Below are 24198 nucleotides of genomic sequence, written 5' to 3'. Positions count from 1 at the left end.
TCATCCACAAACTTTGACACACTATATGTGGTCCCCAACTCCAAATCATCTATGTAAGTTGTGAATAATTGCGGTCCCAACACTGATCGTTGAGGCACATCACTAGTCAGTGAGTGCTAGCCAGAATAGCACTCATTTATTCCCACTTTTTGCTTCCTGTTGGTTAACCAATCCTCTGTCCATTTTAATACATTCCCTGTAATGCCTTGCATCTTTATCTTATGCAGCAGCCTTTTGTGTGGCATCTTATGAAATGCCTTTTGGAAATCTAGGTACACCATATCAATTGGGTCCCCATTGTCCAGCATGTTTGTAATGTCTTCACAGAATTCCAAAAGCTTAGTTAAGCATGATCTGGTCTTCATGAACCCATGCTGCGTCTGCTCAGCGGGACAATTTCTATCTAAACCCCTTGCTTTTTTTTCCTTTGATAATTGATGCAAGCATTTTTCCCACTACTGAAGTTAAGCTAACTAGTCTATAATTCCCCATCTGTTGTCTACCTCCATTTTTAAATAGTGGTGTCACATTTGCTGTTTTCCAATCTGCTGGAACTGCCCCAGAGTTCAGTGAAATTTGGAAAATTATCACCAGTGCATTTGCTATTTTTCCTGCCAACTCTCTTAGTTCCCTGACATTCCATTAGTGCCAGGTGACTTGTCTACCCTGAGCTCCATTAGCTTGCCCAACACTACCTCTTATGTCATAGTGATTGTTTCTAGGTCCTCACCGACTTTTGTCTCTGTCAATTGCTGGCATGTTATTCGGGTCCTCTACTGCGAAGACCAACACAAAATACCTATTCAATGCCTCAGTCATTTCCGCATATCCCATTACTAAATTCCCCTTCTCATCCTCTAAAGGACCAATGTTTACTTTATCCACTTTTTCTTTGTTTTTTGTATTTATAGAAACTTTTGCTATCTGCCTTTATATTCTGAGCTAGTTTTTTTAAATAATCTATCTTACTTTGCTTTATAGCTCTTTTTGTGGCTTTCTGCTGACATCTAAAGATGTTTTAGAAGTACTAAAGATTTATATTTATCCAGAAATACAAAAGCAGAGTTTGAACGCTGTGTTGTTTTTGAGTTATAGCAGCATTGTTTTCATATTTGTTACTAATGGATGGAGCAATTGTTTCAATTAAATGTGGTGAAGCCAGGATCACAAATTCTAATTGCAAGATTGATGGAGATTAACTATTTAACTTGTTTGACAGCCCCATTGGGAATGGAGCCTAACAATGTTTCAATAAATACCAATCCGCAAAATTCAAATTTGTAATGTTAAAATCAAATATATTCCAAAAAGTAAAAGATAGGTGGGTAGAGCATTTAACCTGGATATGTCAAATGTATTTTGTACAAGCTATTTTAGGCGATCCAGCACTGGAGTTGGTTCTTAAATATTTAAAAGAAAGATAAGCTTTGTTTTGTAAGTCTTTATTTATCCTCAACAATTGTTCAGAAAGACTTGTGCAAGTTTGCAGTAAACACATTGTACACTCTTACTTTTCCCTTCTCTAAACCGAATAATGGTGACCGCTGTACTAAGTGATTTGTGAGCTTTGCCAGGAAGATTGACCTTTCAGGTATTTCAGCTTTGGAAAGTTATTCACATGGTGAAACTGCTGTGCATTGATTGGTTGTTCTGCATGTTACAGTTTGCAAAACTTGTGATAGCAGGCCTACACAATTTCTTCAGAACCATGTCAGGTTGCAGGCTGAAGCATGTAGAATTTAAAAAGCTTAGTTCCATGATTGTGTTTAATAAAAAAAAATGCTGGAAAGATCTGTATAAGATTAACATAACTGCTGTCTTTGTGGCTTCCTGTTTTGGATTAAATGTGCCTTCAGGATACACAGTGTGTCTCAGCTCCTCAAAGTGACAATACTGTTAACTCTTTCTGTGCTGATTTCTAAAAATAACAAGTTCTTTACTGTGAATTTGTAGTAAATGATAAGAGATTTAGTTTGTAATGGCTTTTTTATTGGTCTGCTTTATTAATACCTTTCATAACAATTAGAGTTATTTGAATTTAGAAGGACAAGCAGCATCTACATGGAAGTACAACCTGCAAGTTCTTCTGCAAGGTTGCCACCCATCCCAACCATATAGCTGATCCTTCACGCTCACTGGGTCAGAATTCTTAATTGCTCATTCTTTCATGGCCTTATCATGAAAGAATTTAAAAGAAAAATGATTTATTTGGTTTAGCCAAATAAATGGAGTGACATTGTTCACAAACTTCCTATACTTCTCACAGTAAGAGCGGTTGTCATTGCCATTCTGCATCCTGAACAAGGATCAGCAATTTTGAGTTGCTCGGAAGAGAATAACTAAATGATAAGCAAACATTTCGGGAACGTTTACTCATCTCCTGTTTTACGAATGGACTGTGAAGAGATAAAATCACATCAGGCATACCAAGATTACAAAAATCAAAAGAAGATACTGTGGGATGCTAGGAAAGTAAAACGTAGCAGAAAATACTTAAAATACGAAGCAATTCAAATTGTGCTGCAGAAACCAAATTAATGTTTCAGGTTGATTAACGTTTTCCAGTTCTAATGCTAGGTTAAGACGTGATAGGCAATTTGAAACAGAGGGGAAGGAAAAAAGAGATTTGGGTATCGATAGGCTGATGGAAGGAGGAACAGTAACGGAAGCCCTGTGAAAGGCAGGAGGGAGTTAATTGACAAAAGGAATGATTAAAACAGTTAACAGGGCAAGCAAAGAAAGAGAAGTTGGATGTAGGAAGGTGTACAGGGAAAAGCAGAGTTGCCTTTGATAATTCCTGTCCAAAAAGAAGGAGCACAATGATTATGGTCCAAAATTGTCAAGATCAATATTGAGTCCAGAAGGACCGACTCCACTTTCTCAAGTTTACCTGATATCATATTAAAAAAAAGTGCAGTGATAGGCCATTTAGCTTGCTCTGCCATTTAATAAGGTCCTAGTGGGTCCGATTTGTGACCTTTAATTCCATTTTCCCATCAGCTTCTCACAGCCTTCGACACCCTTGTAGATTTAAAAATCTATCTAACTCAGCCTGGAATCTATTCAATAACCCAGCCTCCATTGTGGAAGAGAACACCATAAAGTCTTAGGACCCTCTGGGAGAAGAAATTACTTCTGATTTCAGTCTTAAATGGGAAACTTCTTCTTTTAAAACCTTTATACTGAGTTCTGGTTGCCCTACATGAGGAAACATTCTCTCATAACCTACTGAGACAAGCCCCTCAGAATTTTTTATATTACAACAAGATCAGCTCTCATTCTGCTAAACTCTGAGTATGGACCCAGTCAGCTCAACCTTTACTCATTCCCATTTTTTATTTATTCAGTCTGAGTTAGTCTTATCTGAACTGCTTCAAAGCAAATACATTCCTCTTAAAATAAGGAAGCCAATACTGTACGCAGTTCTCCAGGTGTGAGTCGTCCCTGTGTCTTCTATAATTGTTCAAGCTTCCCTACCTTTTATAACAAAAGCAAAGTCCTGTGGATGCTGGAAATCTGAAATAGAAACAAGAACTGGAGAAAGTCGGGGTCTGGAAGCATTTAGACTCAGAGTCATAGAGATGTACAGCATGGAAACAGACCCTTCAGTCCAACTTATCAATGTCAACCAGATATCCCAACCTAATCTAGTCCCACTTGCCAGCACCCAGCCCATATACCTCCAAACCCTTCCTGTTTTGCAAGATGTCACCATCTATTTCCCTACAGTCTATATCTTCCATATCCTTTTCCACAGTAAATACTAATACAAAATATTCATTTAGTATCTCCCCCATTTTCTGTGGCTCCACACAAAGGCTGCTTTGCTGATCTTTGAGGGGCCCTATTCTCTCCCTAGTTACCCTTTTGTCCTTAATATATTTGTAAAATTCCTTTGGATTTTCCTTAATTCTATTTGCCAAAGCTATCTCATGTCCCCTTTTTGCCCTCCTGATTTCCCTCTAAAGTATACTTCTACTTTCTTTATACTCTTCTAAGGATTCACTCGATCTATCCTGTCTATACCTGACATATGCTTCCTTCTGTTTCTTAACCAAACCTTCAATTTCATTAGTCATCCAGCATTCCCTCTTCCTACCAGCTTCCCTTTCATCCTGAAGGAATATACTTTCTCTGGATTCTTGTTATCTCATTTCTGAAGGCTTCCCATTTTCCAGCCGTCCCTTTACCTGCGAACATCTGCCTCCAATCAGTTTTCGTAAGCTCTTGCCTAATACCGTCAAAATTGGCGTTTCTCCAATTTAGAACTTCAACTTTTAGACCTAGTCTATCCTTTTCCATCACTATTTTGAAATGAATAGAATTATGGTCGCTGTCCTCCAAGTGCATCCCCACTGACACCTCAGTCACTTGCCCTGCCTTATTTCCCAAGAGTAGGTCAAGTTTTGCACCTTCTCTGCTAGGTACATCCACATACTGAATCAGAAAATTGTCTTGTACACATTTAAGAAATTCCTCTCCATCTAAACCCTTAACACTATGGCAGTCCCAGTCTATGTTTGGAGAGTTAAAATCCCCTACCATAACCACTCTACTATTCTTACAGATAGCTGAGATCTCCTTACAAGTTTGTTTCTCAATTTCCCTCTAACTATTCGGGGTTCTATAATACAATCCCTATAAGGTGATCTTCCCTTTCTTATTTCTCAGTTCCACCCAAATAACTTCCCCGGATGTGTTTCCGGGAATATCCTCCCTCAGCACAGCTGTAATGCTATCCCTTATCAAAAATGCCACTCCCCCTCCTCTCTTGCCTCCCTTTCAGTCCTTCCTGTAGCATTTGTATCCTGGAACATTAAGCTGCCAGTCCTGCCATTCCTGAGCCGTGTCTCTGTAATTGCTATGATATCCCAGTCCCATGTTCCTAACCATGCCCTGAGTTCATCTGCCTTCCCTGTTAGGTCCTTTGCATTGAAATAAATGCAGTTTAATTTATTAGTCCTACCTTGTCCCTGCCTGCCCTGACTGTTTGTTTGTTTGACTCACTTCTGTTCTCAGCTGTACCCGTCTCAGTTCGATCTCTTTCGTCACTATCTCCCTGGGTCCTACCCCCCACCCGCCCCCCCCACCCCATCCCACCTTACTAGTTTAAATCCTCCCAAGCAGTTCTAGCAAATTTCCCTGCCAGTATATTAGTCCCCTTCCAATTTAGGTGCAACCTGTCCTTCTTATGGAGGTTACTTCTACCCCAAAAGATCCAATGATCCAAAAATGTGAATCTTTCTCCCATACACCAGCTCCTCAGCCATGCATCCATCTGCTCTGTCCTCCTATTTCTGCCCTCACTAGCTCGTAGTACTGGGAGTAATCCAGATATTACTACCCTTGAGGATCTCCTTTTTAAATTTCTGCCTAACTCTATGTAATCTCCCTTCAGAATCTCAACCTTTTCCCTTCCTATGTTGTTGGTTCCAATGTGGACAATGACCTCTTGCTGGCCCCTCTCCCCCTTGAGAACATTCTGTACCCTCTCTGAGACATCCTTGATCCTGGCACCAGGGAAACAACACACCATTCGGCTTTTTCTCTGCTGGCCACAGAAACATCTGTCTGTACCTCTGACTACCAAATTCCCCAACACAATTGATCTCTTGGAAGCCGACGTACTCCTTGTTGCATTAGAGCCAGTCTCAATATCAGAAACCTGGCTGTTCACGCTACCTTCCCCTGAGAATCCATCACCCCCTACATTTTCCAAAACAGCATACCTGTTTGAAATGGGTGTATCCGCAAAAGACTCCTGCCTTAGGTGCCTACCTCTGTTGCCCTTCCTGGAGTTAACCCATCTATGTGACTGTATCTGAGACTTGCCCCCCCCCCCCCCTTCCTATAACTGCCATCCATCACATACTGTTGCTGTTGCAAATTCCTCATCACTTCTATCTGTCTCTCCAACCGATCCACTCAATCTAATAAGATTCACATCCAACAACATTTATGGCAGATATAATCCATAAACTCTCTTTAAACTCCCACATCTGACAAGAAGTACATATCACTGCAAAGGCCATTTTTGCTCCTTCACAACCTACAGACCCAGAAAATAACACCGCCTTATTTCTCTACAAAACACTGCACCAGGTTAAATTAATAGCTATGGCTTATATCTTAAGTTGAATCAAGAGACTTATCTACAAAAACATATAATCAAGAAAAAACCCACTTTACTCACTAATGCATCCTTTCTCTTGGACAGACTTAAAGCAACAATTAACTCATCTGATTCTGTGTTGTAAACTTCGCCCAAACCGGTTCCTCAAGATTAGTTGTGAAATTCACTGTTTGTTAATTTTCCCAGATGCACTCCAATGTCCAGCGACACATGAATTCAAAACAGCAAAGGTAGTAACTGTGCAGGTCCTCTCTCTCTCTTTCTCTCTCTCTCTGTCTCCTGCACTGTCCTCACCACGTGCTTCCTTTGTCTGTTTTTCTCCTTTTTAAAACTGCTGTTGTTTTGACTTTTTTTTTCCAAAGTTCATAACTTATCAATTTGAACAGCAAAATCCCATAAACAACAACCAACTGAGTTGTTTGTCCTTCTGTACTATAGATTGGGGGAAGCAGCTCTCAAATTTCAAATCTAATATTGATCTTGTTTTTTGTGCACCTTCTTTGCAATCGTAACTTTGTATTCCTTGCTCTGTTCTATCACCCTATGTTCTTTGTATGATATGATCTGCTAGTACTGCACATAAAACAGAAGTTTTCACTGTACCTAGGCACATGTGGCATTAATAAATCCAATCAATCAAATCAAACATTGAGGTGTCTTGAACACGCAAACCAGAGATGGTAGGATTGCTATGAGGACCAGCTGAAAAACTATATTTAATAAATTTTGCAAATTGTATTTGAAATGATTAGATTAACAGTGAAAAGTTGCCAGATTATTAAAGAAATAGTTCAATATTGAGATAGTATTTAGGCTTTAGTAATCACAACTCTCCATCAAAATCCCCTCGTTTTATTTACTGAACTTAGCGTAGTTTGTAACTTTCTTCCTGAATATAAATAATCTGCCACTTTGGACTTTTTCACCTTCTATGTCTTGTTTATTCCCATTCCTCTACAAACTTGTTTCTGTAAGATTGGCTGCTCCTGTACTTGTTGACCCATTACACAATTGGTTGCCAGACTAGAAGTGAAGAAGAGTCACTGGACCCAAAATGCTAACTCTGCTGACGTTCCACAGATGCTGCCAGACCCACTAAGTTGTTCGGCAATTTCTGTTTTTGTTTCCTTTTTTGGACTTGTCTTGTTAGTTCAGTAGCATTGTTTTAGGTACTACAGAAATAAGTTGTTACTGTAATATGCTTAGGGACAATAACCTACCAACTTATCTGGACTGACCTTGTGTCTCCTTCTGCACATTACAAGCTAGTGTGTTGAAACGGTGACAAATATTGCCAAGCAGCACTTCCCGGAAAATCAAATCACACAATTTTTTGAGAGATTATCGAGAAAACTGGAATCTTCTGCTTCAGACCTTTAAAGTCCAGTTTAACCACTGGAGGTGATTTTGGTTTAAGGCTTCATTCCACTGAAGTGTTGCAAACTGGGCTTTGTGGAGACAGAAACAGAGTCGACATTTTGAATAAATTGTTACTCTTCTTTGGTTCCTTGTTTTAAAAGCCAATGTTCTATTGCCTTTCTAGTTACTTGCTGTAATCTGCATGTCAATTTTTTTCTTGTCAATCGTGACCACACCCATATCTCTCAGTGCTGCAGAATTTTGCAGTTTCTATCTATTTAAGCAGCATTCTGCCATTCTTCCTGTCAAAGTGGATAACAAAGTTTATATCATCGCCAAATTTTTACCCACTTAATCTTATCATTTTGCAGGCCAGATTCAAATTTCTGCATGTCTTGATGTGATCAAGTTTGACTACAATACAGTCAGTCCCCCTTAATCCAATGAATCCTAAATAGTTGAGGACACAGCACTTCCAGTTGTCGTGACGAGTTCAACCTGAAAATGACTAGCTGTTTTCCTCCTCGTTAGTATGACCTCTTACTATTGCTTTTATTACCACCCACATGTCTTCTGCTGTTATCTTGTGTAGTACAATAATGTTGTAACACATAATTAAATGCCTTTTAGAAACCTAGATACACTACATCTTCTTTAGGAGAATGAAAATCCAGCCCATAAAAATAAATTTAGGCTTGACATCAGGAGAACATTCATGTAAAAAAAAATGATGAACATTTTGAGATGTGCTTATGGAAGAAATGGAGGTGGTAATCCTGAAATCATTAAAGCACCAAGTAGATGCAGTAGTGGGGAGGAGTCTCTGGATGAATGCATTAAAACAGGTTGAATGCTGTCACCCTTAAGTATCTTGTAACATTTTTATTAAATATTGTGTTTTTATAGCCACACCTCCTCCCTCTTTAGAAATAGAATTCTTTAGCCTTTTCTAAAGTAATGCTGAATTCATGAAGACCAGTTTGCACAAGCAGTTTGTGGCATGATAATGTCTGAATATGCTTTTATAAGATGATGAAAGGATCCCTGATATCAGCTGTGGAAAATATTGGAAAAATGCACAAGTTTTGAGTGTGCTTGCAGAACATATTATCATGTTGTTAAGCATTTAGTTAAAGGTTTGGAAAAATTTACCACATTTTCAAACCAGATTCCAGATGTGAAAGGAGCAAAAAGCTTAAAACCTGGTAAATGTTTGGAGTAACCTACTCTGTGAAACAGTAGGAGAAGGTGACAACTGCAGATGCCTAGATCAGAATCGAGAGTGTGGTGCTAGAAAAGCACAGCAGGTCAGGCAGCATTGAGGAGCAGGAGATTCGACACTTCAGGCCTCAGCCCTTCATCAGGAAATTCCTGATAAAGGGCTTATGCCCGAAGCGTTGACTCTCCTGCTCCTTGGATGCTAACTGATCTGTTGTGCTTTTCCAGCACCACAACCTATATGAAGCAGTAGTGAAAGATATTCGAATATCCAAAGTGCAATAGGATTTTAAAATGGGTGAACTAAAGACCCTGGATGAGAAAACTTTGAGGTCCTTAAAAACTAATTCAATTTCTTTCATGTTTTAAACATTTACAAGATCAATCACTGCCATCAATTTCCCAGAGTTAAGTAGAATTACCATTGTATGCTTTGTTAGTGCTGTATAGAGAATGCTGGAAATTTCTGCAAAATTAGTTAAATGTATCTTTGAATGCTTTCAATGGTATTTAGTAACATATTAAAATGCAGTAAAAAAACTTTTCATGTGATGCATTAAGCAAAATGATGTGTTACCATCCATTGGGAGAAGTGGAAGAAAAACTGAGCAAAAGAGAAAGTCATCAGCTGAATAATGTAAATGTTTGTGTACGAGCAGGAGCATTTGTGGAAGAAATGCTTTTTTAAATTATATACATTTATCCATATATAAAACTGTATTGATGAGTTATCCAATCATTTGGGTTTGTGACCTTTCTTTTAACAATCTCTCTTATCTACCATCTCTCTTCCTGTGGCTTATTGCATTCAGTTTCCTTTCTGATCCTTCTCTGGCTCAAAGAGATTGAGTTGCATTATATAGACTTACTGATAATGCTATTAAAGTGATCCTATGTTTTAACAAATCCATATGGAGCTGAGATTTACTCATAAAAACAGAAAAAACAAGATGGAAGGGATGTGAGAACTGAACAGTGCAGAAACACTGGGTCAAGGTTTTGTGCACCTGATGTGACAGCCTGGGAGGCACGTACGCCTACAAGCTGGTGGGAGAACATGTTGGGGTGGAGACCCGGTTAGTTTCTGCTGCTTTTGAAACTTTCTAGAGGTCAGGCTGCCGAGAGTGATCATGTTGTGGTTGGACGATCAAGCCAACTAACATGCAGGTTCCAGAACTTTGCAGATTTTATTTCAAGGAGACATATGAAGAGTGGAAGTTCAGCACTTTCTCAGCTCCACAGAAGCAGGGCCTCAGGCAAGTCCATAATACCTGAAGCTGGCAGTCGGTATGAGCAAAGCAGGAATGGTGAGAGTAAATAATGCCTCAGAGTGACAAGCTGGAGGTTGGTGAAACTTTGTGAATACATTGAAGAATAAAGATTGGTGAATTTTTCTGAAGGGAATCTACATATTCGGAGTTTTGGAAATGAAGAAGTGGGTGTTCTTCATTACTCTCTCTACCAGCTGTCATTTGCCATTGTCACCCTTGACTGGACTTTCAGATTCCCCTGCTTGTGTTGCCTGACATTTGCCATCTCCCTTTCAAATATGTTATCTGCTACTCAAATTTCAGGACTAGCCCTTGTTCATTTCTCATTATTGGCCGCCTCTCCTATCTATCAGCCTGCAGTCCTTTCACCTCCGGCACTCTGGATCAAATCCAGTTCAAACTGTTCAAGGGATTTTTTGTGCACTTTCATGTCCTCTCTCCGTTCTGTATTCTAATTACCCCTGACTTATGGGCATCAACAGCACAAGAAATGCTGGTGATCTAAATGAACCCAAACTGGCATAGTTTTAAAGGAGATTATGATGGACTATTGAAGCACAATAATACTCTAATTAATCTGCAAGAGCAAGGTGTTTTCATTTAGCATTGGGATATTAATGCTGTGACTTATGGTTTTTGATGTTAAATTTCTACCATAAGCACAAAGTTGTACCTACAAAGTCAGTATGTTGCAATCTGAGGGTGGTTCATCCTTTACCAAGCAGTTGGATCAAAGTTGCATTGCCACTCACTATTTTGAAAGTTTTTTTTAGTGTTTCCTAAATAATTTCTTAGTCTCATGGTGTGTGCATTCTATCAACATTACTGACCTATATGCCTGCATATAAGTGAACACTGAACTGTTCCACAATCAACATAATGGGTTTGATTAGGTGCTAGCATTCAGTCAGGAATTTAAGTGACCTGTGTAATAAGTTTATAAATTAGGTTATTTTGATCAGTTCATAGCCAAAACCTAATCATGTACAATGTTTGTCTTCAAACTGGTTATGCTTATTGGCTTTTATACATAGTGCATGGAACTTGGTTCCTTTTAATAAAGTTTATATTTAACTTTTTAAAAGCTTTTAAATGTTGCTTGAGACAATTTCCAACTATGGTCAGTATGTATGCATTGTATACAACTATGAACTTGTTGAAGTTTTGCAAGGAATACTAGTGTAAAGAGAAAACAAAATTTCTACATTTAACAACATCACATGTGCCCAAATAGTTGGTGGTGCCATGGAATTCATGCTTGGCCCAGCTCCTGCAAACATCTGACTTGAGTACTAGAAGAAAACCATATCTTTGATGGAATGATAGCCCTTGCATGTTTATAATATATAAATGACATGTTCGCTGTATCTGATTCTCTGTCACCCTGCAGGATAATGGCTACCTTGATCAAATAATTTCTCGCTGTACATCACATTCATTGGCTGTCATTTTTTGTTTTGAAAAGTGCGCAGTTTACCTTAATTCATTGTGAGAAGTGCAACCTATCTCAAACATTTGAACAACAAGCGAAGTGAGCAGTTTTATGTTACTGTTATGCAGCGTTAACATGAGTGGTGCCATTAAAATGAAAGACAGCTGCCTATCACACAATAAGGAATTTATGAATATGAATTTCAGTGTCAGTGTGGTACTAGGAATGGAGATCATAAGTCCCAAGGACTGGTGGATTTTATCAAACAGCCTATCCCTTCAGCTGCTTTCGGCAGGCAAGGTACTGTCATACTCAAACCACCCGTTCCTGTAAAACTCAAACCGCAGTTTCCAATACAAAATGTGATTCTGTGATTGTTTAGTAAATGTTGTTCAATCTTGAATGTGCTGAGAATTACACTCACAGTCAATTCAGGATTGTCAGTTGGATTCACACTGTGATGCATTTACGCAGAGCGGAAATTCTGTATCTTAATACACATCACTCAGTTCTTAGCAGATGCAAAAAAAAGTACATAGAATCATACAGTTCAGAACCAATCCACTCCGTCCAACTCATCTGCGCTGACCAGACCTCCCAATCTGACCTACTCCTGTATGCCAGCATTCAGCCCTTATCATTCTAAACCTTTCCTCGTTATGTACTTTAAATGGCTTTTAAATGGTGTAATTCTACTCTCCTCCACCACTTCTTCCAGCAAATTCTTCCATTTTTGCATTCTTCCATCTTCTGCCCAAAATGGTTGCCCCTCAGGTCCCTTTTAAATGCTGTTTTCTGGATTAGTGGTGCTGGAAGAGCACAGCAGTTCAGGCAGCATCCAACGAGCAGCGAAATCGACGTTTCGGGCAAAAGCCCTTCATCAGGAATAAAGGCAGTGAGCCTGAAGCGTGGAGAGATAAGCTAGAGGAGGGTGGGGGTGGGGAGAGGGTAGCATAGAGTACAATGGGTGAGTGGGGGAGGAGATGAAGGTGATAGGTCAGGGAGGGGAGGGTGGAGTGGGTAGGTGGGAAAGGAGCTAGGCAGGTCGGACAAGTCTGGACAAGTCAAGGGGACAGTGCTGAACTGGAAGTTTGAAACTAGGATGAGGTGGGGGAAGGGGAAATGAGGAAGCTATTGAAGTCCACATTGATGTACTGGGGTTGAAGTGTTCCGAGGTGGAAGATGAGGCGTTCTTCCTCCAGGCGTCTGGTGATGAGGGAGCGGCGGTGAAGGAGGCCCAGGACCTCCATGTCCTCAGCAGAGTGGGATGGGGAGTTGAAATGTTGGGCCACGGGGCGGTTTGGTTGATTGGTGCGGGTGTCTTGGAGATGTTCCCTAAAGCGCTCTGCTAGGAGGCGCCCAGTCTCCCCAATGTAGAGGAGACCGCATCGGGAGCAACGGATACAATAAATGATATTAGTGGATGTGCAGGTAAAACTTTGATGGATGTGGAAGGCTCCTTTAGGGCCTTGGATAGAGGTGAGGGAGGAGGTGTGGGCACAGGTTTTACAGTTCCTGCGGTGGCAGGGGAAAGTGCTAGAATGGGAGGGTGGGTCGTAGGGGGGATGTGGACCTGACCAGGTAGTCACGGAGGGAGCGGTCTTTGCGGAAAGCGGAAAGGGGTGGGGAGACGAATATATCCCTGGTGGTGGGGTCTTTTTTGGAGGTGGCGGAAATGTCGGCGGATGATTTGGTTTATGCAAAGGTTTGTAGGGTGGAAGGTGAGCACCAGGGGCATTCTGTCCTTGTTATGGTTGGAGGGGGCAGTAGGAAGAGGTGTCCTCGAGTTGGCGTTTGGCTTCAGCGGTGTAGAGGTCAGTGCGCCAGACTACCACTGCCACCCCCCATCACCAAACCATCATCTCCCAGACCATACATAACCTCATCCCCTCAGGAGATCTCCCACCCACAGCTTCCAATCTCATAGTCCGGGAACCCGGCACTGCCCGGTTCTACCTCCTTCCCAAGATCCACAAGCCTGACCATCCTGGCCAACCCATTGTCTCATTATGTTCCTGCCCCACTGAACTCATCTCTACCTACCTCGAAACTTTCCTTTCCCCCCTAGTCCAGAAATTCCCCACATACGTTCGAGACACCACCCATGCCCTCCACCTCCTCCAAGACTTCAGTTTCCCCAGCCCCCAACGCCTCATCTTCACCATGGATATCCAATCCCTCTACACCTCCATTCGCCACGACCAGGGCCTGCAAGCCCTCCGTTTTTTCCTCTCCAGATGTCCCCAACAGTACCCTTCCACTGACACTCTCATTCGTTTGGCCGAACTGGTCCTCACCCTTAACAATTTCTCTTTTGAATCCTCCCACTTCCACCAGACCAAAGGGGTAGCCATGGGCACACGTATGGGCCCCAGCTATGCCTGTCTCTTTGTTGGCTATTTAGAACATTTGATCTTCCGTAATTACACCGGCACCGCTCCCCACCTCTTCCTCCGCTACATTGATGACTGCATTGGCGCCACCTCGTGCTCCCGCGAGGAGGTTGAGCAATTCATCAACTTCACCAAAACATTCCACCCTGACCCTAAATTTACCACGACCATATCTGACACCTCCCTCCCCTTCCTGAACCTCTCCATCTCCATTAGCGACGACTGACTTGACACTGACATTTTTTACAAAGCCACCGACTCCCACAGCTACCTGGATTACACCTCTTCCCACCCTATCTCTTGCAAAAATGCCATCCCGTATTCCCGATTTCTCCGGCTCCGCCGTATCTGCTCCCAGGAGGACCAGTTCCACCATAGAACACACCAGATGGCCTCCTTCTTTAGAGACCGCAATTTCCCTTCCCACGTGGTTAAAGATGCCCTCCAACCCATCTCATCTACATCCCGCACCTCCGCCCTCAGACCCCACCCCTCCAACCGTAACGAGGACAGAACGCCCCTGGGGCTCACCTTCCACCCTTCGCATAAACCAAATCATCTGCCGACATTTCTGCTACCTCCAAAAAGACCCCACCACCAGGGATATATTTCCCTCCCCACCCCTTTCCGCCTTCCGCAAAGACCGTTACCTCCGTGACTACCTGGTCAGATCCACACTCCCCTACAACCCACCCTCCCATTCTGGCACTTTCCCCTGCCACCGCAGGAACTGTAAAACCTGTGCCCACACCTCCTCCCTCACCTCTATCCAAGGCCCTAAAGGAGCCTTCCACATCCATCAAAGTTTTACCTGCCCATCCACTAATATCATTTATTGTATCCGTTGCTCCCGATGCGGTCTCCTCTACATTGGGGAGACTGGGCACCTCCTAGCAGAGCGCTTTAGGGAACATCTCCGAGACACCCGCACCAATCAACCAAACCGCCCCGTGGCCCAACATTTCAACTCTCCCTCCCACTCTGCCGAGGACATGGAGGTCCTGGGCCTCCTTCACCGCCGCTCCCTCACCACCAGACGCCTGGAGGAAGAACGCCTCATCTTCCACCTCGGAACACTTCAACCCCAGTACATCAATGTGGACTTCAACAGTTTCCTCATTTCCCCTTTCCCCACCTCATCCTAGTTTTAAACTTCCAGTTCAGCACTGTCCCCATGACTTGTCCGGACTTGTCCGACCTGCCTAGCTCCTTCTCCACCTATCCACTCCACCCGCCCCTCCCTGATCTTCATCCCCTCCCCCACTCACCCATTGTACTCTATGCTACTTTCTCCCCACCCACACCCTCCCCTAGCTTATCTCTCCACGCTTCAGGCTCACTGCCTTTATTCCTGATGAAGGGCTTTTGCCCGAAACATCGATTTCGCTGCTCGGTGGATGCTGCCTGAACTGCTGTGCTCTTCCAGCACCACTTATCCAGTATTTGGTTTTCAGCATCTGCAGTCATTGTTTTTACCCCTTTTAAATGCTACCCCTCTCATCTTAAACTTATGCCCTCTAGTTTAGCTTTCCCCTACCCTGGGGAAAAAGATCTTGGCTATTCACAAAAATCATTGCCCCTCATGACTTTATAAACCTCTATAAGATCACTCCTCTGACTCTGATGCTCCAGCGAAAAAAGCCTGAGCCTACTCAGCTGCTTCCTATATCTCAAATTCTCCAGTTCCAGCAACATGCTTTGAGGTCTTTTCTGCACCCTTTCAACTTTAATAACATTCTTCCTATAGAAGGGCAAAAAGAATTGGATGCACTATTCTATAAGTGGTCTCAATTTCCTGTACAGCTGCAACATGATGTCCCAACTCCTATACTCAATGTTCTGACCAATGAAGACAAGCGTGCCAAACATGGCGCCTTCACCTTGTCCACCTGCGACTCCAGTTTAAAGGATCTATCTCTTTGTTCAGCAACACTCCCCAGGACCTTACCATTAAGTGTATAAGTCCTGCCTGATTTCCCTCTCCAAAATGGAACACCTCACATGTATCAAAATTAAATTCTATCTGTCACTCCATTGGCCCACCTGATCAAGATCCAGTTGTACTCTGAGATAATCTTCTTCACTGTCCATTACACCACCGATTGTGGTGTCATCTGCAAACCTCCTAACCATGCCACCTATATTCACATCCAAATCATTTATATACATGACAAAAAGCAGCGATCCTTGTGACACGCCACTGGTCACAAGCCTCCAGCCCAAAATACAATCCTCTCCCACACCTTCTGTCTCCTACCTTCAAGCCAATGTTGTATCCAATTGGCTGGCTGCATTTGGATCTCATACATTTTGCCTGTTTAAACAGACTGAAATAGGTGACAGCCATTCTGTGATTTGTTTCTCAGGGCAATCCCTTGACTAATCAATCAACTTTCAGGTATGAGAAACGTTATTTGAGAATAGCTTGAAGACATTTGGATTGTATTTCCTGCAGAGAAGAAGGCTGAGAGGTTTTCAAAATCATCAGCAGGCTGCACAGAGTAGATTAGGTGAAGCTGTTCCGACTTGTATACATTACAAGAACAAGAGGGCCCGAGATTTAAATGATGTGCAAATGAAGCAAGACTGATGTATTGTCATGCAGTGCGTTGTTGAGAATGCACTGCCTGGAAATGCAATAGAAGCAGATTCAATGGAGGCATTCAAGAGGGCATTGGATTCTGTTTTAGATAGAAATAGCGACATTGATGTGGGGAAAATGCAGGAGATTGGAACTCACTAATAGAGTGATGGGCTGAATGGCCGCCTGTACCATAACAATTTAATGATTCTGTAAATTTGCCTAGCTTAAAATTAAGGTAAGTTTGGCAATTAACTGTCAGACAATATCTATCTGGTGGATCTCCACAGCAACACCCCTACCAATCAGAGTTCACTTGCCAACCAATGCATGTTCTCTTTTCATGCAGTACAAATGCTTTTCTTCCCTCTTTTAATTTGTATTTCTTTTAAATTGTCCTGATGCATCCAAAATGAAAAGATTTAAGAAAAGGTATTATTTTTCAGCAATGCTCAGATCCTGTGCTGACAAGAACATATTAAGTATTACTTGTCAACTAAATATTTTTCCTTTTCCATCCTGTTTAACAATTTCAATAATCAGAATTGAATCATCCCTGCCTCCAACCTGCTTTCCATGTTTATTTTATCTTCATAAAGCTTGGACAATAATGCAGGTATTGAAAGAGGTGTATTAGTTCTCTTTATATTCTCTGTAATGTCAACCAATCTTCTTGATTGATGTCCATGCAAGTGGTGTCAACGTGGGAATGCAAACTGTTACAGACAATTCTGTTGTGAACTTGTAGCTCAGAGAACACAAATCAATCTTACTGTTTTTCCTTCCTCTTTTCCCAGAGGGAAGAAATCTGGTTGGAAATAGATGCATAGCTGTGATCGTGAATTTGATGTGTAGAGTTTTAAGCTGCAGCTCAAGCCTTACCACTTGTTGCATTGATATGCTATTTTCTGCAGTATTTTTGTTTCTAGTGAAATATTAGAGCTATTGATGTACATGAATTAAATAAAACTGAATATCTTTAGATCCATTAACATTAAAATCATTCTCCAGATTTATTCAAAAACCATTCTACAGGAGTGAGCTATTGATGTCATATTTCTGTTTTTCAGAAAATCATGCAGAACAGGCAAATGCTGTCACTCTGGATGAGTTTGCAATTAGTGCGACTCACCTATTTTCCTCCATAACTGAAAATATTCCCTTTTTAAAGTAGAGATCCAGGTCTGTTTTGAATGTTAGTATTGAATCCAGTGTACATTCATGCAGGCAGTATGATTTGGATTGTAACAAACCTAGGACTAAAATATCCTCCTTCCACTCTCTGGCTTTGTTCCAGCAATTTTAAATTTGTGTCCTCTGATTTTTGTCATTTCTGCCATTGAAAATAGTGCCTGCCATTTACGATACCTTTTATGGTATCTTTTTATTGCACTGTCTTTTTAGTTGTCTTTATATTCATTGTTTATCATGGGCAGTACCTGCAAAGTGGTGTTTGTGAAGCCGGAGCCTGTGCATACTAACAAAGTATATGAAAGCAGAAGACCTCTTTTTTGAATGTTGGCCTCTTTTACTAACTGAGCTATTTGCATTGCTATGCATTTATTTTGACAAGTTAATAAGTTATCTATGACAGCTTTGACAAAGAAACAGTTTCATTTTGTGAACATTCACATTTCTAGTTAAATTGGATGCAAAAACGTCCAACGATTCCAGACCAGAGGGTGAAAAAGGTGCCTATGTTTCTCGACACATGGCATTGATTTTTCTTATACTAAACCCATTCACTTTGTCTCGCTTTTCTGCTACAAAGCATACTTGCCTAAAATTTATGGCAGTGACTCTTTTTTTTCCTTCCTTCTTTTGACATGAAGCTTCCTACGGAGAAACAAAATGAAGTGGATAAAAAAAAATCCATGGGTTTAACATTTCCAACAGGAAGAATGGGGTGAGAGGGAATGGGGAGCCTCAAAATTATAGGTTTGTCGTATTTTCCCATGATTAACTTGGCAGTTGTCTCTGCTGTAAAAGTGATAATAGCTATACTGCTTTAATCAATAGTAGGAAAAATTGCAGCAAATTTCAGTAAATATAATTCATTTCATTCTCAGCTTGTAGTTTAGCAAAATATTTGTCCCCATGCATGGAAATAAATGCTATGATGTAAAAGAATGATATGTTGCATATGTTCTGGATTAAAATGTACCGCATACTGCTATGGTGGTTCCTGCTGTGAATGAAAACATTTGTGCCTACATTTTGTGTGTTAATCAGTTTAAAATGTTAAAAGTGTACTTATTTGGGTGGCCGCATGATTCTCGCCGTTTTCAACAATTCCAGTTGATGTGTAATGTTCAGCTGAACTGCTGACGGGAGCAGCCTGACGGAAAGAAATAAAAATCAAAGTTGCTCTAGCCTAACAAAAGCATGCTTGTTGTCATCCAGTTCAAGCAACATTAGCTTATGATGTGACCAAGTTCTTGAACTTAACTAGCTATTCTTCAGATAGTCATGAAACTGAAGTGGAGAAGGTGCAAAACAGCAAATTATGTATGGGTTGATCTTGAGCTACTCTATGATTCTGTCCACCTCCAGCCATTGTGCCTTTGGTTTGGGGTGAGGGAGGAGGTGGGCTATGCATGGGTTGGTTTTATCGATCACTCCTGAATTTTCCAGATGAACTTCTAATTCTACAAGCATTCAGGCAAAACTCCTGTGAATCAAACTTGATGGACAGCATTGCCATTAATGTTGGGAGGAGCTTGCGAACAATCATTCGAATTTGGCAAGAGCTCCTTCATCAAGTTGCATCGTGCTTTGAGTCCCAACATTTTATTAATGAGGAAGAGTGGTGGCAGGAAAGGCAAGGAAGTCGATCCTGAGTTCTGCATTGCACAACTTCATTTATTTCCTCTCTTCCTGCAGGATTTGTAACTGTGTGCCTGTTTGTACAGAGACAAAAGGGAGCTAAGGAAATAAGTACAAAAAAATGTTGAGAAGGAATGAGTCATGATAATCTTTAGTCCTGCTGATGAGGTGAGGAACCAAGCTATCCTGCATGTGAGTGCCTGTGCACACTTTGGCAAACAAGTGGCTAACGTCTGGCTCCTAGGAGCTGCAGTTCCTGGGATGCAAATGAACAAATTTGATAGTAATTCTGCCCAGTTGTTTGTGTTCAAAGCTGGAGATTTTCAGATGTCTGGCTGGTTGCCCTGTACTGTTGGTTGGAATGGTGGTATTTTTGTGAATCTCTAGCAACAATGTGTTATGCAAAAGCACTCTTAGGGGCTTACGCGGGGTCATTGAGGAATTGTTAAAGTTTGTTTAAGATGTTTTTTTCAAACTGGAATGCAATTGGGAAGAGTACTTTTGATGGAATCTGATGCACAGAAAATGTTTGGATTGTGCAATTGGATAAATAATGGAGGAACATGGAAAATAACTGGATGAAAACATAAACATATTATCTAATAAGGAAGAAGAAAACTGTTGCATTGAACTGACATTTTAGCATTTGAAACAGGCGCATATTGTCATAAGTATAGATAACATCACATGGATTGTGGAAGGTGACTAAGAAGTGAACACTCTTCCAAGGGAGAGGGAAGGGAAAACGCATTGGGGTAGAAAATAATTTGGCTTTAGCATAAATAGCAACTTGGTAGCTCATTTCTTTACAGTTTATTGCTTCTTCTTGTACTGACCTTAATAGAAAATTAGTCTGGCAATTCTCTATAATCTGTGATGCTTTGTTGATCTCAATTAACATTTCCCCCATTCAGTTCTGCTAATGGGGAATAAAATAAATACACACTATTCGATCTGAAGAGACCATGGTAATTCTAGCAAAAATATGGATTTTCTGTAAAAGTGCAGGATACCCAGTGTGCCCTTGAAGGGGAAACAGATTGCTTGAAGCAATGTTTAAAAATATTTTAAATATTGCCATAGTATTGAGCAAGTTCTGGTGAGGGAGCCCAGCTGAAATTCAAATTCTCGTTGCAGTCTAGTAAAGCAGTGGCTTTCTGAGCAGTGATGATTTCTTTTTGTCCAGGTTAAATGCAGCATGTTGATGCTGTTAGCTGTTCTTTTGTATGTCAGTGCCTACGGGAAGATTTCCCAGACTATTTTTACGTGCCCAAATACCATACCAACTGTTCTGTTGGAGAGGCATTAAGAAATTGCATGGGTTAATCGTTCTTGCACTGTCACTGGTGCAAATGCAGATTGCCAAGAAACAGCTGTTGAGTATTGTTTTAAAGCTTCAGGAGGCTAGCTTCGATGGCTTGCAACTCTTGTTCAGATGGAAAGTTGTAAATCTGCCAGCCCTTGCATGTGGACTGAGGGCTGGCATATGGGCATTGTGACACACATGTGAGCATATGGTTTCATCTCAACAGGGAGCAAGTAGCGATTGCTGGATGTGTTGACCAATTTATTGTAATAAACAAATTCTATCATTGGTTAGTCAATACTATTAATCATTTATCTTGATTATGGATGCTAATTAATTAAAATTCTGGGAACAAGGCTTAACCATCTTCATTGAGGATACTGAGAAATACAGTGGAAATGTACTCAGATAAATTGGAGGTTTTAATTTCCCATTGACTGGTGCTGCTTGAATCTGCAATCAGTCAAAAGCTGCCCTAATATCAAAAGCAGCTAATCTGACATCAACAGTTCAGCTTGTTATCCATATGAGTGAAGGCCATAAAACTTGTGGAGTTGTCCAGCTAGTCTCAGAATGAACATTAATGATTGTATAGGTCACATTTGATCCAGTGGTAAATGAAAACCTCCCTCACTTTCCTAGTAACTGATAGGAGATTGATTGGGTGACATTTGGCTATTTTAGATTTGGCCTGGACAGGGCATTTTTGCAGAGAGAACATACCAGTAATGTCCCTACTGACTGAGCTGATTGAGTTTTAAGGGACTTGTAGTCGTCTTCATTTGTGGGATGTTGGTGCGCTGGCTGGCCCAGTATTTATTGCCTGTCTCTAATTGCCCTTGAGAAGGTGGTGATGAGCTGCCTTCTTGAACTGCTGCTGTGGGTTGATTCATGATGCTATTAGGTAGGAAATTCCAGGATTTTGACCCAGCGACAGTGAAGGATGGTGAATGATTGGAGGGGAACTTGAAGGTGGTGGTATTTCCATGTCACTGCTGTCATGGTCCTTCAAGATGAAAGGGATTGTGGGCTTGGAAGGTGCTGTCTAAGGATCTTTGGAATTTCTGCAATGCATCTTAAACATAATCGCAGCAGTGTGTCTTGAGCGTTGATGGAGAGAGTGGATGCTTCTGGATGTGGTGCCAATCTGGATTGTATCAAAATTCTTGTGTTGTTGGAACTGCATCTGTCCAGGAAAGTGAAGAGTATTCCGTCACACTGCTGACTTTTACCTTATAGATAGGTTGGTAGGCTCTGGAGAGGCAGGAGGTGAGTTACTCACAATAGTGTACCTCGTCTCTGACTTGCTCTTGTAGCTATTGTGTCTATGTAGCAAGTCCAGTTGAGTTTCTGATCATTGTAAACCCTAGGGCTTTGACAGTGGGGATTCAGTAATGGTAACACAATTGGTTGTCAAAGGGCAGTGGTTAGAAGGTGGCTATTGTCTGTGGTGTGAATATTACTTGCCACTTGTCAGTCCCAGCTTGGATATCATGCAGGCTTGTGAACATGGACTGCTTCAGTATCCAAGGAGTCACGGATAGTGCTGAACAATGTGCCATCATCAGTGCATATTTCTACATATGACCTTTACAACGGAGTGAAGGTCATTGAAGAAGCAGCTGAAGATGGTTGGGCCAAGAACACTACCCTGAAGAACTTCTGTAGAAATATCCTGGAGCTCACATAAGTGACAACCGCAACCATCTTTCCATGTGCCATTTATAACTCCAAGCAGCAAAGAGTTTGCCCCCTTGATCCCCATTGATTCTAGTTTTGTTAGGACTCCTTGATGCCACACTTGGTCAAATGCAGCCTTGATGACAAGGGCTGTCGCTTTCACATCACCTCTGGAATTCAGCTCTTTTGTCCATGTTTGAATAAAGGCTGCAATGAGTTCAGGAGCTGAGTGGTCCTGGGGAAACCTAAACTGGGCATCACTGAACAGATTATTGCTGAGCAGGTGCTACTTATAACATTGTTGATGACATCTTCCATCACTGTACTGATGATTGAGAGCAGACTAATGGGGCAGTAATTGGGCAGGTTGGATTTGTCCTGCATTTTATGTACAGGATACTCCTGGGCAATTGTTCATATTGTTGGGTAGGTGCCAATATTGTAACTGTACTGGCTCAGGAACGACGAGAGACCACGAGACGGAGACTATGGCAGGTGGTAGGGCCACTGATACAACTGCAGTAGATCTGCCCATGATGGTATCAGTGGGAGTGACCAGCGCATAGTTCTTTGGTGATGAAGTTCTGCCTTCACATGAAGGATACTTTACGTCATGTTAGATTAGATTAAGATTAGACTCCCTCCAGTGTGGAAACAGGCCCTTCGGCCCAACAAGTCCACACTGACCCTCCGAAGAGTAACCCACCCATACCCAATTCCCTCTGACTAATGCACCTAACACTATGGGCAATTTAGCATGGCCAATTCACCTGACCTGCACATCTTTGGATTGTGGGAGGAAACCAGAGCACCCGGAGGAAACCCACGCAGACACGGGGAGACTGTGTGCAAACTCCGCACACAGTCACCTGAGGCTGGAATTGAAACTGGGACCCTGGTGCTGTGAGGCAGCAGTGCTAACCACTGAGCCACCGTGCCAACCCCTTGTTGTAGGACAGTACCACCATGTGGAATGGGATAGATTTTTAACAGATCTACCAACTCAAGACTGGGCATCCTTGAGGTACTGTGGGCCATCAGCATTCAGCAGAATTACATTTCACCACAATCTGTAAACTCCTGGCAAGCTGGATATTTACCCGGATCCATTGAGAAGTGCAGGAGGGCTTGCCAGGAGTAGTACGAGGCATAGCTAAAAATGTGAGCCAGATAACCATTCATGTTTATCCAGAGTCAATAGTGATTGCAAACTGGACCCTCAGGAGTCCTCATCATAGCAGACTCTGAAGGAAATGTCCAGAAAATTGAAGATTCCACTGTGCTGTTCCCCCACATCTGGGACCTTTTGAAAGTATTTATTTAAATTGGAGTCTTCAGAAGCTTCAGATGAAATTAAGTAAATAGTTACTCAGGAAATGCACAGTAATAACTCTGAGTAACGATTCAACTGACCCCAGACTTGCCTCACACTCCCAACAACACTTCCCCGAGGACACTTGCACATCTGTACCCTGACCCAATACCCCATCCAGATCCACAAACACACCCCCGACTCATAACTTGCCTACAGCCTTAATCCAAGCTTGTACAAAAGAGGTGAACTCCAGAGAGGAAATGAGAGCAGCATTTGGTTGAGAATATCTGGGAAAAGTCAATGGAAATCAAGGGGAATGTGCACTGCTGGTTGGAGTCTTAACCTGGTACAAAGGAAAGTGGTTTTGTTTGTTGGCAGATCAGCCTTTCAGCCATTGTGTATTACCTCAGGATTTCCTCAGTGTAATCCTCGAGGCCTAACCATTTTAAGTTGCCTCATCAGTGAGTCTTTGTTCATGATAGGGTCAGATTTTGTTTTAGATTAGATTAGATTCCCTACAGTGTGGAAACAGGCCCTTCGGCCCAACCAGTCCACACCGACCCTCCGAAGAGTAACACACCTAACACTGTGGGAAATTTAGCACGGCCAATTCGCCTAGCCTGCACATCTTTGGACTGTGGGAGGAAACCGGAGCACCCGGAGGAAACCCACGCAGACACTGGG

General features: G+C 41.8%; 1 protein-coding gene across 9 annotated transcripts in view; it reads left to right on the top strand.

Annotated features, from left to right (window-relative positions):
- The window catches only part of atg10 (ATG10 autophagy related 10 homolog (S. cerevisiae)), a 229008-nt gene that overhangs the window by 91081 nt on the left and 113729 nt on the right, over positions 1 to 24198 (top strand). The gene's annotated exons all lie outside the window — the stretch shown is intronic.

The sequence above is a fragment of the Chiloscyllium punctatum genome, chromosome 2 (assembly GCF_047496795.1).
Source record: "Chiloscyllium punctatum isolate Juve2018m chromosome 2, sChiPun1.3, whole genome shotgun sequence".
Classification (NCBI taxonomy): domain Eukaryota; kingdom Metazoa; phylum Chordata; class Chondrichthyes; order Orectolobiformes; family Hemiscylliidae; genus Chiloscyllium; species Chiloscyllium punctatum.
Note: the sequence above shows the minus strand (reverse complement) of the source record. Positions and strands in the feature narration are given on the sequence as shown.